General features: G+C 44.3%; 1 protein-coding gene and 1 non-coding gene across 2 annotated transcripts in view; both read left to right on the top strand.

Moving 5' to 3' along the window:
* Window positions 1–15,341, top strand: part of OLFM2 (olfactomedin 2) — a 459,233-nt gene that overhangs the window by 155,055 nt on the left and 288,837 nt on the right. The window lies entirely within an intron of this gene.
* Window positions 14,213–14,285, top strand: TRNAM-CAU (transfer RNA methionine (anticodon CAU)). Its single transcript has one exon. It is a non-coding gene; the product is annotated as a tRNA-Met (tRNA).

Consider the following 15,341-nt stretch of genomic DNA (forward strand, 5'->3'; position numbering starts at 1 on the left):
CCAGATTACTGCTTCCCAAGCAGTTCCAATGGCTCAGTTGTTCCCACACCCCCCTGCCATTTCCTCCGCTGGCCTTCGATATCCAAGCAAATAAAATTCAAAATACTAACATGCAAAGCCACTCACAACTCTGCCCTGAGCTACATCACCAATCTTGTCTCCAAATATTACCCAAACCACCCTCACTGCTCCTCCCAAGACCTCCTGCTCCCTAGCTCTCTTCTCTTCTCCTATGTTCATCTCCAGGGCTTCTCCAGAGCCACTCCCATCCTCTGGAACTCCGTATTCCAATCTGTCTGGCTATCTCCAACTCTGGCGCCACCTTTAGGCGATCCCTAAAAACCCATCTCTTCAGGGAAGCCTATCCTGCCTCCAACTAACAACTAAACTTTTAACTTTTCTATTAGCTCGCCCCCCACAGTTTTGACCTTTTGCACCACTTGCCCCACCTTATATTTTAACTTTTAGGAGCAGGACCCGCCTAACCTTATTGTATTTGATTGTATTTAAATGTACTTTTTTATTGTACTGTACTGTTACTGTAGACTGTACTGTCTCAATTGCGATTGCAAACTGTTGGGGCTATATAAATCCTGTACAATAATAATAATATTAATAACATATGGCAACTAGTATGTGGGATCTTGCTGACAGAAGCTAGCTGGAAGATCCTGTGTAAGAAGTGCTCTGTTCGCTGTACCATGTAAAGACTGAGCAACATTTACATGGATACAAGTGTACAGCATTATTGAAGCCTATTGGTTGGCCATTGGTTAGGCGGCCATTGCTACCTAGAATTCTTTGTTGCTAGGACACAGTCAGCTATTGCTGTCTAGCATCCTTTGTTTCTAGGACACAGGTGGCCATTGCTGAAAAGCATCCTTCATTGCCAATATGCAGGCAGCCAATACCACCTAGAGTTCTTCACATTACTAGAACTCAGGCGGCTGTTGCTACCTAGTTTCCTCTGTTACTAGTACCCAGATGGCCATTGCCGTCTAGCATCCTTTGTTGCTAGGATGCAGTTGGCTATTTCTGTCTAGCATCCTCTGTTTCTAGGACACAGGAGGACATCACTGAAATGTTTCCTTCATTGCCAAGGTACATGCAGTCAATGCCACCTAGAGTTTTTCACTGTTGCCAGAACTCAGGAGGCTGTTGCTGCCTAGTTTACTGGTACTAGGACCCAGATGTCCATTGCTGCCTAGCATCCTTTGTTGCTAGGATGCAGTCTGCTATTGCTGAAAAACTTCCTTCATTGCCAAGATGCAGGCAGACAACACCACCTAGAGTTGTTTGCAGTTACCAGAACTCAGGAGGCTGTTGCTACCTAATTTTCTCTGTTACTTGGACCCAAATGGCCATTGCTGCCGAGCATCCTTTGTTGCTAGGAATCGGTCTGATATTGCTGGCTAGCTTCCTCTGTTTCTAGGACACAGGAGGGCATTGCTGAAAAACATCTTTCATTGCCAAGATGCAGGCAGACAACACCACCTAGAGTTCTTCACTGTTACCAGAACTCAGGTGGTTGTTGCTGCCTAGTCTCTGTTACTAGGACCCAGATGTCCATTGCTGCCTAGGATCCTTTTTTGCTAGGATGCAGTCTGCTATTGCTGGCAAGCATCCTCTGTTTTTATGACACAGTAGGGCATTGCTGAAAAACTTCCATTTGTTGCAAAGATACAGGTAGACAACACCACCTAGAGTTCGTCGCTGTTACCGGAACTCAGGAGGTTGTTGCTACCTAGTTTTCTCTGTTACTAGGACCCAGATAGCCATTGCCACCTAGCATCCTTTTTTGCTAGGACGCAGTCTGTTATTGCTGTCTAGCATCCTCTGTTTTTAGGATACAGGAGGCCATTGTTGAAAAGCTTCCTTCGTTGCAAAGATGCAGGCAGCCAACGGCATCTAGAGTTTTTTGCTGTTACCAGAACTCAGGAGGCTGTTGCTACCAGGGGCGGACTGACAACTCATGGGGGCCCCCGGGCAATAGGGCTTCATGGGGCCCCTGTGTCCTTGCCCAAACTCAAAAGAGCCTATGAAAAAGGTACCAGGGGCATCTCATGGGGCCCCCTACTGACCTCGGGCTCTCCGGCAGTGCCCGAGTTTCCAGATGGTCAGTCCTCCCCAGGGGCGGACTGACAACTCATGGGGCCCCCGGGCAATAGGGGATCATGGGGCCCCTGTGTACTTGCCCAAACTCAAAAAAGCCTATAAAAAAGGTACCAGGGGTATCTAATGGGGCCCCCTACTGACCCCAGGCCCTTGGGCAGTGCCCGAGTTTCCAAATGGTCAGTCCGTCCCTGGTCCGCCCTGGTTGCTACCTAGTTTTCTCTGTTACTAAGACCCAGGTGGCCATTACTGTCTAGTATCCACAGTTGATAGGCCACATCCCCTATTTCTATGATGCAGGTGGCCATTACCACCTAACTTCCTCCTTTGCTAGGACGCAGACGTCTCTTTTAATCCAACAAGGTACATCTGTGATAAATGCGGTATGCATGTAAACATTAGCACAAACACCTACATGCGTACAATGCAAAATACAGTTCGTACTCAGGACATCAGATCTTTTTTATTTACAGCTCTGAAAGCAGCACAGGTTAACTGCTCTTTATGCAGCCGTATATATGGGTCCATAGGAAACAATATACCTGCGGTCAAAGCAAAGGAAAAAAAGTACTAATAAAAATGCTCTGGCTGCTTCAGGAGCTCTGAGTAATATTCCCTTTACAAAGCCTTTTGGCATATAGCTCCCTCCATTAGGGATGTGGCTGATCTGTCCTTTATATAAAAAGCTTTTCATTTATCTTTCTATAAAGGTGCGTTGAATGTGTTCTCGGCTCTGTCACAGCATGACCACGCTCTTACCATCGGGTCATATTGTAAGTGAGCTGGATAAAAGCAATCAACATGTCAGTGCATAGACATTCTCACTTCTGGCTCAGCTTGTTATAACTGGAAGTATTTAAAACCAGTGGCTGTGGCTGCCTTCTAAAGAAAGCTAACTACTTGACTTTGCACACCTTTAACTCTGATGCACCTAGAATGTATGTAGCAGATAGAAACTGAAAATTCAGTTGGGCTTTAAAGGCTAAATCTGACCATACATTAGTAGATTTTTGTAGAATGTTCAAATGAATATTCTCAGTACATTCAATGCACTCCATAAAGCCTAGTCGTGGGAAAATGTAAAATTAGGTTGCAGCCACACTGCAAGAGTTAATAGCATGTTTTGTCTAGGGGAGGTGTCCCCCGACAGGTGGTCCTCCCCTAAGCTGAAGAGGTGGACTATCCCTCAGTATCAACACGGCTATGGACCCTGCTTTGGCCTTGATGACATCAGGATCCTAGACCAAAAAGAAGTGTTTAAAATTGCTGGCAAATGACATTTCATTCCCGGCTTCTTTCTTTTAAAAAATGCCATTTTTGCTGTAACACTTTTTACAGCAAGAATAAAAAAAAGTTGTGTATTGTTTCCCCTAAAATACACTGCTCAAAAAAATTAAAGGAACACTTTTTAATCAGAGTACAGCATCAAGTCAATGAAACTCCAGGGAAATTGATCTGGTCAGTTAAGTAGCAGAGGGGGTTGTTAATGAGTTTCAGCTGCTTTGGTATTAATGAAATTAACAACAGGTGGACTAGATGGGCAACAATGAGACGACCCCAAAATCAGGAATGGTTGTACAGGTGGTGGACACTGATATTTTTTTCCCTACTCATCTTTTCTGACTGTTTTTTCACTAGTTTTGCACTTGGCTAGGGTCAATGTCACTACTGATAGCATGAGATACCTAGACCCTACAGAGGTTGCACAGAAAGCCCAACTGCTCCAAGATGGCAAATCAATACGAACCATTGCCAGAAGGTCTGCTGTGTCTCCCAGCACAGTCTCAAGAGCATGGAGGAGATTCCAGGAGACAGGCAGTTACTGTTGGAGAGCTGGACATGGCCGTAGAAGGTCCTTAACCCAACAGCAGGACCGGTATCTGCTCATTTGTGCAAGAAGGAACAGGATGAGCACTGCCAGAGCCCTACAAAATGATCTCCAGCAGGCCACTGGTGTGCATGTCTCTGACCAAACAATTAGAAACAGACTTCATAAAGGTGGCCTGAGGGCCCGACGTCCTCTAGTGGCATCATAGAGCTGGATTGGCATTTGCCATTGAACACCAGAATTGGCAGGTCTGCCAGTGGCCCCCTGTGCTTTTCACAGATGAGAGCAGGTTCACCCTCAGCACATGTGACAGACATGAAAGGGTCTGGAGAAGCCATGGAGAATGTTATGCTGTCTGTAACATCGTTCAGCATGACCGATTTGATGGTGGGTCAGTGATGGTCTGGGGAGGCATATCCATGGAGGGACACACAGACCTCTACAGGCTAGACAATGGCACCCTGACTGCCATTAGGTATCAGGATGAAATCCTTGGACCCATTGTCAGATCCTACGCTGGTGCAGTGGGTCCTGGGTTCCTCCTGGTACCCAGCCTCATGTGCAGGCAGTTCCTGGAGGATGAAGGAATTGATACCATTGAATGGCCCCCAGGCTCACCTGACCAAAATCCAATAGAACACCACTGGGATATCATGTTTCAGTTCATCAACACCACCAGGTTGCACCTCAGACTGTCCAGGAGATCAGTGATGCCCTGGTCCAGAGGAAATACCCAGGACACCATCCATCGTCTCATTAGAAGCATGCCCTGATGTTGTCAGGCATGCATAGAAGCACGTGGGGGCCATACAAACTATAAGTACCATTTTGAGTTGCTGCAATACAATTTCAGCAAAATGGACTAGCCTGCTACATGATATTTTCACTTTGATTTTCGGGGTGTCTTTGAATTAAGACCTCTGTAGGTTGATAATTTTCATTTTCATCAAACGATGGGGCATCCTTATATTCCTAACACATTACCCAGTCCATATCAGTATAGATATCCAGCATGAGATTTTTCCCCATTGTGATCTGTTGTGTTTTCAAAGTGTTCCTTTAATTCTTTTGAGCAGTGTACATAGCAGACCCTTTGAGCCTAGTATAGAGTTTAGGAGAGTACCTCACGGCAAAAAAAAATGTATACAGTTCCCCTAACAATCCATACCAGACCATTAATCTAGGCATGCAGCCTGGCTGGTCAGGAGAGGGTGGGGTTGGGTGAGCATGGTCTCCCCTTCCTCCTGAACCATACCAGGACACAAGCTCTCAGCAGATGTCCCCCCTGGCAAAGCTCCTTGTCCCCATGTTTATGAGGACAAGGGCCTCTTTCCTTCAACACTGGCAGGTGGTTGTGGGGGTCTGCAGACAGGGGGCTTGTTAGAATATGGAAACTCCTTTAAAAATAAGGGGCACCCTAGATATTGCCCACCCCCATGTGTATGACTACATAGTACCCACTCATTCACAAATAAAAACATGTAACCTAAAAATAAAGACACCTAAACATTTGACAAGTCATTTACAGTAGCAGTCACTCAGTAGCAAAATATCCAATGGAGGGCTGTGGACCCTGGACCACTAGAACATGGGGGAGAAGAGGATGCAGGAACCGGTCTACCGGCACAAAGTAGCAGAGGATCAGGTAGGCAAATCTACTTTCATCATTCCCTTAGACCTAAATGAGCAAATAATCTCTGCAGTGCAGGTGCAGTCCCAATGAAAGGGATTATTTTGCTAGTTCCCTGGTGTGTAGCGTTTAATAATTGATTTTAGAGAAAAATGGACTTTCCCAAATGAAAACTTTATTCACTGTTAGAAATTTGTCCATTCAAGAAATATTTCACATTCTGCTTCTTTGAATTTTCACATCACTGTGGTCGAAAACAAACGACAATTTGAAACCCAATAACGAATAAACATTCTTAAAACAAAAATTTTCAAATAAAATTCTACTAGTGTATTACCAGCTTTAGTCCACCTGTTAGGAAACAAATATTAAATGGACATATACTGTATTTGAAGGTGAAAAATGTGCATTTACTATTTTTAAATAATTGTTTTACAAATTAGCCTGAAAAACATTGCTGCTGTGATCAATGGTTGGGTGTGCAATGCATAGGCTCCTACAGACTTTTCCTTTTGCTCTTTGTCCATACAGAGGCATGAACTTTAAAGCAGAACCAAAGTCCACAATACTTACCTCTCTTTTAACAGCCCAACTTCCCTCGCCAGTGCTGGCATCTTCTTCCTGGCTTCTTCCAGGTGCCGGACAGTGGTCGCGATCATTGGATGGTGGGTGCAATGCACAGGCTTCTGCAGGCTTTTCTTCCAGCTCCTTGTCCATACAGAGGTACCTAATTTAAATTGGAACTAAAGTCCACAATACTTACCTCTCCTTAAACAGCCCGACTTCCCTCACCAGCATCAGTATCTTCTACCTGGTTTTTTCCAGGTGCTGGGCTGTGGTTGCGATCATTGGATGGATGATGCAATGCAAAAGCTTCTGCGTACTCGTCCTCCAACAATTTGTTAATATAGAGGCATGGTCCTTAAAGCAGAACTAAAGTCCACAATATTTACGTCTTCTTCAACAACCCAACTTTCCTCACCAAAACCAGCATGTTCTACCTGGCTTCTTCCAGGTGCCAGGCTGTAGCCTCGATCACTGGATGGCGAGTGCAATGCACAGGCTCCTGCAGACTTTTCCTTTTGCTCTTTGTCCATACAGAGGTATGGACTTTAAAGAGGAACCAAAGTCCACAATGCCTACCTCTTCTTCAACAGCATGACTTCCTTCACTAGTATCAGCATCTTCTACCTGGCTTCTTCCGGGTGCTGGGCTGTGGGTGCTGGATGGTGGGTGCAATGCATAGGCCCTGTAGGTTCTTTTTTTTGGGCTTCTGTCCATACTAGGTATGGACCAGGGGCGGACTGACAACTCATGGGGCCCCCGGGCAATAAGGGATCATGGGGCCCCTGTGTCCTTGCCCAAACTCAAAAAAGCCTATGAAAAAGATACCAGTGGCATCTCATGGGGCCCCCTACTGACCCTGGGCCCTCGGGCAGTGCCCGTGTTTCCAAATGGTCAGTCCGCCCCTGGTACGGACATTAAAGCAAAGCCAGAGTCTGCAATACTTACCTCTCTTTCAACAGCCTGAAGTCCCTCACCAGCATCTTCTACCTGCCTTTTTCCAGGTGCCATGCCGTGGCCATGATCATTGGATTGCAGGTGCAATACACAGGCTCTTCTTCCAGCTCCTTGTCCATTTAGAGGTACGGACTTTAAAGCAGAACCAAAGTCTGCAATACTTACCTCTCCTTCAACAGCCTGGCTTCCCTAATCAGAGCCACCATCGTCTACCAGACTTCTTCCAGGTGCTGGGCTGTGGCCATAATAATTGGATGGGGGTGCAATGCATTGGCTCTGCAGGCTCTTTTTCTAGCTTCTTGTCCATACAGAGGTACAGACATTAAAGCAGAACCAAAGTCTGCAATACTTACTTCTCTTTCAGCAGCCTGAAGTCCCTCAGCAGCATCTTCTACCTGCCTTTTTCCAGGTGCCATGCTGTGGCCATGATCATTGGATGGCAAGTGCAATACATAGGCTCCTGCAGGCTCTTCCTCCAGCTCATTGTCCATTTAGAGGTACAGACTTTAAAGCAGAACCAAAGTCTTCTTCTACCATCTTCTACCAGGCTTCTTTCAGGTCTTTCACTGGCCATCATGGGATGACGTCATTTCTGTGCATGGAGAAGTTCAGTCATCCTGGCACGAAGGATCTGAGTTCAGTTACCCCGGCACAGCCATGTGAATTTCAAAAGTGACAGCTTCCATGGGGTATAAGAACCCCACACGCTGTTGCAGTTTGGGGGTGGGGAGGTCTCATTTGCACCAGGTTACTTGTTGCACCCTAAATAAGGGGACAACATGATCCTAAATGGTGGAATTAAACTTTAAGGTAATTTGATCAGATTTACTTACTTTAGCACAGTTGCAGAATTTACCAGTTAACAGTTCACTGATTTCCTCTATTGCTTTTAAGACAGTAAGTATTCCCTTTACAAAGTCTTCCGGCATATAACGTCCACCATCAGGGATGTGGCTGATCTGTCCTTTATATAAAAAGATTTTCATTTATCTTTCTATAAAGGTGCGTTGAATGTGTTATTCGCTCTGTCACAGCATGACCACGCTCTTACCGTCGGGTCATATTGGAAGTGAACTGGATAAAAGCAATCAACATGTCAGCGCATAGGTAGTCACACTTCTGGCTCAGCTTGTCATAACTGAAATTATTTAAAAGCAGGATGTGCACTCTGTGTAAAAGCAATATAAAAAGCTTTTAAAATGTATCATCCGTGTCCCGCGCTACATGTCAGATTTAAAAAAGAAAAAAAAATTGTAATGATAGACGCTTTAAAACATCATTTTGGAGGCATTCAGTGTGCCGCCGCTTGTTAAATTTCAGTCATTCTGGTTTTTGATTTATGAAACTGTTTCTTTCATGACGTTTGATGCACAAGCTCATTTTCCCTAATCCTCTCTACACAGGCCCAATTAAACTGCATCAATCAATAGATATTTAACAAACATGCTATTGTGTAATGCAGAAGGTAGAGCAACGGCGCCACCTACGGACAAGTTGGTGATTTTGTGTCTTGCAGTCCAGCACTGACAAGGTAACATTTCAGTCCAGTAAAGGAGAGCTCCAGGGAAAACTAAAATTCAGTAATACAGACACTATATGGACAAATGCATGTGGGCAACCCTCCAAATTTGTGGACTTCCAGTGAAGTGGATAATAGCATACAAGACATTTCAGACAATTGTGCATGTCTAACCTGTCACAACAGTTTTTGGAAGGCCTTGCTATGTTCCAGCATGACTGTGGATCTAGATTTGTGCAAAAAAGCACAAAGACATAAGGGTTAAAGAAAAATTCCAGGTATGAATATTTTTACGTAATTACATTGGCCCAGTTTAGATCAATGTAACTATACATATACCATAGCTGTGGGATCCCTCTAGACCAGTGGTTGTCAACTTATGAGCTAAAGGGGGCCTCAAATGCAGCCCCTGGCACCACCAAAGGGCCGCACATATTGATCAATGTATATAATGCTTGAGTGGACTGTCAAAGACTAGACCTAGTAGAGGAAATGAAGGTCAGGGAGTGTGGACAGGATACATTTTGGCTGGGGATGGCTGCAGAAGACAATATGAAACTGGGAATATGTTACATGAGGCTGGTAGAGATCGATGCTTTTACCCTAATCAATGTTCCCACTACAGACTGCTGAGGTCTGAGGCCCCGCACGTCATAAACCAAAGGGACGCATGCGGCCCTCAGATGGCAGGTTGGTCACCAGGGCTCTAGAAGCCAGAAATCACTGTTGTAGGCACCACTACTCCAGTTATCTCCACCAGCTTCTTGGTCCTGTGCTGAGCGGCCTGCCTGATGTATTGTGAACATTCAGAGATTGCCTGAATGTAGAACATGACTGCATGGAGAACATGACTGCCCTGCCTCTCCTTCTCTTCCAATAAGAGAATGCTTTGCATTCATTGAGAGAATATGAAGCGATCTCTGTATGGTGCCCTTGCTGAAAGTCCCTCCTCCTGTGTTCAGAATGCAGTAGGTCATCTGCTCAGGACAGGACCAGGAAGCTAGTGGAGATCACTGGAATAGCAGTGTCTATTAGAGTGATTTCCATCTTCTAGATGGACACCACAGGTATGGTGTCCATCTTCTAGATGGACACCACAGGCATGGTACATACATAGTTACATTGATCCAAGCTGGACCAATGTAACTAAGTAATAAAATCCACACCTGGAATTCTTCTACTTATGCATTGACATGCTTATATTTATTTGGACCCTCAACGTACATCTGACTACCAAGAACTATGCTACAATATGCATGTATTCCGTATTATGCACACCATGTATAATATTTGGATGCTGTTAACAATTAATGGCAATACACAGCAAAGCACATACACATCACATTTTGCCCCATGTTAACATGCAAGGCACATACACAGTTGTACAGCTGTCATAAAAGTTTACACCACAAGACTTAAAATGGTTGTAAATCTCAGAACTGAAATATGAAAAAAACATATCTCTCTACAGTATAGTGTGTACTTGTCTCATTTAAGAGCACTAAGTGTCATTTCTGCCTGATGCTTTGCTCCTCTGCTATCAGCATGAATCACTTCTGACAAGTTTTCCTGACACCAAGAGAAAAAAGGTGACAGGGGAGGGACCTCCAGCAGATTGACAGCCTCAGCTCTGTTCTTGTGTGGAGGGGTGTGTGTCTCTTCTCTCCAATCAGCTCTCAGACTCTCCTCACTGAGCTCTGCAGTGTGTAATTTCAGCTTTCCGCCTCCTGTTTTCTGAACTCTCAGACAAGATTTATGAATTCTGGACTTTGAACCTAGAGGAGAATACTGCAGATAGACAGGTACAACGTATGTAGGAGGATTTGTTTCATCTCTGTGTATCACCTGAGGCCAATCACTTCACTGGGTATATGTAAGAGTTTACAACCACTTTAATTATGTCTGCGAAGGTTCTCATTTATCCAAGCCATTGGTATAGCTATTTGTATTAGGTCACATTCAACTAGACTTGTACTTTAATGTTCAGGACATTATGTAGCTTTGTAGCCACGTCTTCAGTTCTAAGGACATTTTGTAGCCACGTCTTCAGTTCTAAGGACATTTTGTAGCTTTGTAGCCATGTCTTCAGTTCTAAGGACATTTTGTAGCTTTGTAGCCACGTCTTCAGTTCTAAGGACATTTTGTAGCCATGTCTTCAGTTCTAAGGACATTTTGTAGCTTTGTAGCCATGTCTTCAGTTCTAAGGACATTTTGTAGCTTTGTAGCCACGTCTTCAGTTCTAAGGACATTTTGTAGCCATGTCTTCAGTTCTAAGGACATTTTGTAGCTTTGTAGCCATGTTTTCAATTCTCATGGGTGTCAGGAATATACCCCAACATTTATATCCACACAGATTATGCAGGAATATGGTTGCCTGTAAAATATAGGATCAGCCTGGTTCTCAGGTAAATCTCCAGTCCTGTATTGATTCAATATGAAACACAATTTGTCCCCCTGTTTTCAAAAGGGATGGACTCATAACTATAACTGGGAATGGGGAAGTAACAAGCATCAGACACCCACAGAAGGTGACCCACATTTTCAGCTGGGTGCCCTGGACTTTTATTTAGCTAAAGATATAAATTGTTGTCAGATTGCCAAGGTAGAGGCGTTAGAATGGTTGAACAGATGTGGGGGCTTTCAACACCATCTGTCTTCCATATACAATGCCATTTTAACACCTCCAACCCAGCTATTTGACAATAATTCACACCCTTAGCCATGTAGATTTAGGAGATAACACTTATCTACACTTCCTAACACCAAGGATGGGATTATGTAACTAGTACAGGGTGGTTGCACATCTTCCATGCTTCCCACCCTGTTCTTGGACAATCACCATCTACACATTCTGTAATGATTGGATTAAGGTGTCGGTGCTCCCTGTGTGGATATAAATGCAGGGGTATCTAACCTGACACTCATTAGAACTGAATTGGAGAAGCTACAAAATGTCTTTGACTTTATAGAACAAGTGCAGCTGAATATAACTAATTACTACTAGCCAAGACTCAATTAGTGTTTGGCATCAGGAGGACATTGTGTTATTCTTGATGAGGAACTTTCAGCAGAAAAACATCATATAATACAGAGTGACCTCCATACAGGGGCGGACTGACCATTTGGAAACTCAGGCACTGCTCGAGGGTCCGGGGTCAGTAGGGGGCCCCATGAGATGCCTCTGGTACCTTTTTCATAGGCTTTTTTGAGTTTGGGCAAGGACACAGGGGCCCCCTGATCCCCTATTGCCCGGGGGCCCCATGAATTGTCAGTCCGCCCCTTTCTCCATATATTACTGAATCCCTGATCTAATCCAAACTTTGCTCTTAAACTGACCCCAGCTATTAACCCTTCCCCTACCTGAACCCTAATAGCTGTGGTTTGGTCATTTCTGTTAAATCTTCATGCTCTTGCAAAGCTAGTAAGTCCATATGAATCTACAGCAGCAGACACATCCGGGAGCTGAAGGGAAAGGCTAATGCACTATTGATGCAATGGGATGAACCACACTACGCAGAGAGAAATGCAGGTTAACAAACACACCAAAAATGTGTTTGAAAGTTAGAAAAGACTGGAGCACAGAACTAGTCAGCAGTAGTGTTTTTGTACAGGGGGATTTTTTTTAACAGAGTGTCTTTAACCCTTTTGAGCTACTTTCACACTGATCCTAGCATTTTTTTCCATGTTTTTCCTCTTTTTTACTGTGTTTTTGCTGAATTTTTGCTGTATTTTTACTGTATTTTTTACAGGACATATGACCCAAAAACACACCAAAAACACACCGTGGGTGCATTTTTTATCTGTTTTTTGCCGAATTTTCCATTTATTCAATGGGGAGGTATGTTTTTGGTGCAATTTTGTTACAGCACCAAACTTGCACCAAAAATGCAGCAAACAAGAACCTGCAATGGATCAGTGTGAAGAGTTCCATAGGAATACACGGTCACACATTTGCTTCTGCTTTTTTAAATGCAAAAGCAGAAGAAAAAGTAATTGATGTGAAAGCAGCCTATCTACTGCCATTGTAAGTATTAGGGCAGGGTATCAGGGTGCAGATGTCTTAAAGTAAACCTGCTACAAACTTGGGCAATTCAAACAGAGCAAAGGATAGGAAAAAACCTTAACCTTGACTACTTCCCACTGACCTGGCGCATATATGTAGCCTCTCGGAGGTGGGCTTTAACACTGAGCAGACACATATATGAAGCCCTAGGTAAACACTTTACTTTGTCGAGGGTGTGCTCCCGGCACAGTAACCATCGGGTACCGGAAAACTCCTGATGCATACCTGCAATTGGGAGCTTTCTGGTTGTGCGACCGCCTCCCGGCATTTAGATCCTCATGTAGGGCCAGGAACAGGGGCAGACTGACCATTTGGAAACTCAGGCACTGCCCGAGGGCCCGAGGTCAGTAGGGGGCCCCATGAGATACCCCTGGTACCTTTCTCATAGGCTTTTTTGAGTTTGGGCAAGGACACAGGGGCCCCATGATCCCCTATTGCCCGGGGGCCCCATGAGTTATCAGTCCGCCCCTGGCCAGGAAGCAGCAGCGGGAAGGGGTTAAATTGTTTTAAAAGGTTTTTTACTTTAATACATTCTCTTCATGAAGGTAATGAACCTTCTGCTTGCATCACTCCCCCTTATAATTACCTAAACCCAATCTCAATCCAGAAATGTGCACGAGAGCAGAGGCTCCCGCCATTGGCTCCTGCTGCTTTCAATCGCAGCCAGTGAGGAGGGAGCAAGGGGCAGGGCCAAGCCACACTCTGTGTGTCAATGGACACACAGGGCGGGGCTTGGTAGCGAGCCTTCATGAGTGCCCCAAGAGCAAGCAGCTTGCTATCAGGGCACTCAGTGGGCCGGGGGGGGGTGAGCCAGGAGCACCGACGTAGTAGCCAAGAAGAGGAGGATCATGGCTACTCTGTGCAAAACCATTGCACAGAGCAAGTAAGTATGACATGTTTGTTATTTTTAGAAAATGTGAGCATTTACAATCAGTTTAAGCAGAGGTAACCTATAGTACAAAATGAAAAGTATATCCAGGCAGCTAAAGGTATAGAAAAATCTCAATGTTTCCTCTAAAAGCAGTCCTGGGGCTTTAGTACACTTAAAGGGTTAGTTCCCCAAGGAAAAAAAAAATGAATGAGCAAACACCCTACACCTCCCCCTTCCCCTGGTCCCTGCTGTACCTACCTTTGTGGGCGAAGAGCTGTTAGTGCCCACAATACACTAAAAAAATGAGCACAAGGGACATATTTCAGTAGAAATGTTCATCTGTTCTAAAGTCCTGCATGGGCAACACACAGGATTGGCTAAGAAAAAACATGCTGCATTTGCTTTTATTGCATTCTCAGTCAATGTTTGTTGCAGAGCCTGTAACCCCAGGTTCCCACCTAAGCGTTTTCCACAGCGTTTTGCATAAATGCAGTACAGTATATTTAACATGATTTCCTATGGGACAGGTTCACATCTCCGTGTTTTCACCCCGTGCGTTTTTTGGAAAGGGTCAGGGCCTTTTTTTAATGCAAAAAGTTGCGTTTTTGATTCTATAGGCTTCAATGGAAATGCTGCAGCTGAGACAAGTGCACACCCTTTGGCACTCAGCCTTGTTAGCGCAGTAGGTAGCGCGTCAGTCTCATAATCTGAAGGTCGTGAGTTCGATCCTCACACGGGGCACTCTTCTCTAGGCTTTTTCTGCCACTTGGAGTCCTTAATGGCTGAAAGCCGCTACTCTGCATCTTTCAAGCTTTGCAAGAAGCCATATCCATGGAAAAGTCATCAGCAGCTCAAGCTTTCAAAGCTCCTTTGCCCTCCACCATTTTCCTCAGGAGCTGAAATCGGTAACTCTGCATCTAACAGAGCTTGCAACATACATGTAGTGGGTTTTTGATGTGTTTTGCATTTTAAATCTGCCTAGCAACAAGAAAAATAACAAAAATGACCCCCCCCCTCGCAAAACGCATAAAAAATGCAACGCAAAGCACAATGCAGAAACGTGTCAAACGCAACCTGCATAGGTGTGAACCTAGCATAAAACTGCATCAGGAACACAAAATAAATTATGAATGTACAAGGGTAACACAAAGATAATAATGAATAAATCAAGTGCTTTCTGTAAATTATTCCTGAAGTTCTTCTCTAACACACACATCTACCAGGAGTCTAGTGTAGATGATCCGTTTCCTATCTGGTGTCCCGTCTTAACCAGGTGATCTGGTAATTGCAGTACTGTAAGGTAGTGCAGTACAGCGTATTGAACTCAGAAACAACAATGTACTACACTGCTGCTTACCAATCCTTAAATGTGGTGGTTGCATTAGTTTTTTTAAGCTTTTATTCCTTTTTTTTCACCTGGTGACCCAGCCAGTAACACACTTCCTGTCATAGGATGTCTCCTCTGTGGATGAAGGAACAATGGAGACACCTTTGCACAGCCACGTTGTCAGACTATGAAGAAGACCGTATTAGATTCTTTAGCAGATTTAAATGGACTTGACTAACAAACTAAACCTGAACTCCTGCTACCACTTTTTTACCACTTCAAGTCCGGACACTTTTACCCCCTTCCTGTCCAGGCCAATTTTCAGCTTTCAGTGCTATCACAATTTAAATGTCAATTGCGCGTCATGCAACACCGTACCCATATGAATTATTTAACATTTTTTTGAGACACATAAAACCTTTATTTTGCTGGTATTTATTCACCGCTGGGAATTTTTTTTTTTGCTATAT

The sequence above is a fragment of the Staurois parvus genome, unplaced genomic scaffold (genome assembly GCF_062004578.1).
Source record: "Staurois parvus isolate SC_StPar_1 unplaced genomic scaffold, SC_StPar_1.0 ptg000666l, whole genome shotgun sequence".
NCBI classification, from domain to species: domain Eukaryota; kingdom Metazoa; phylum Chordata; class Amphibia; order Anura; family Ranidae; genus Staurois; species Staurois parvus.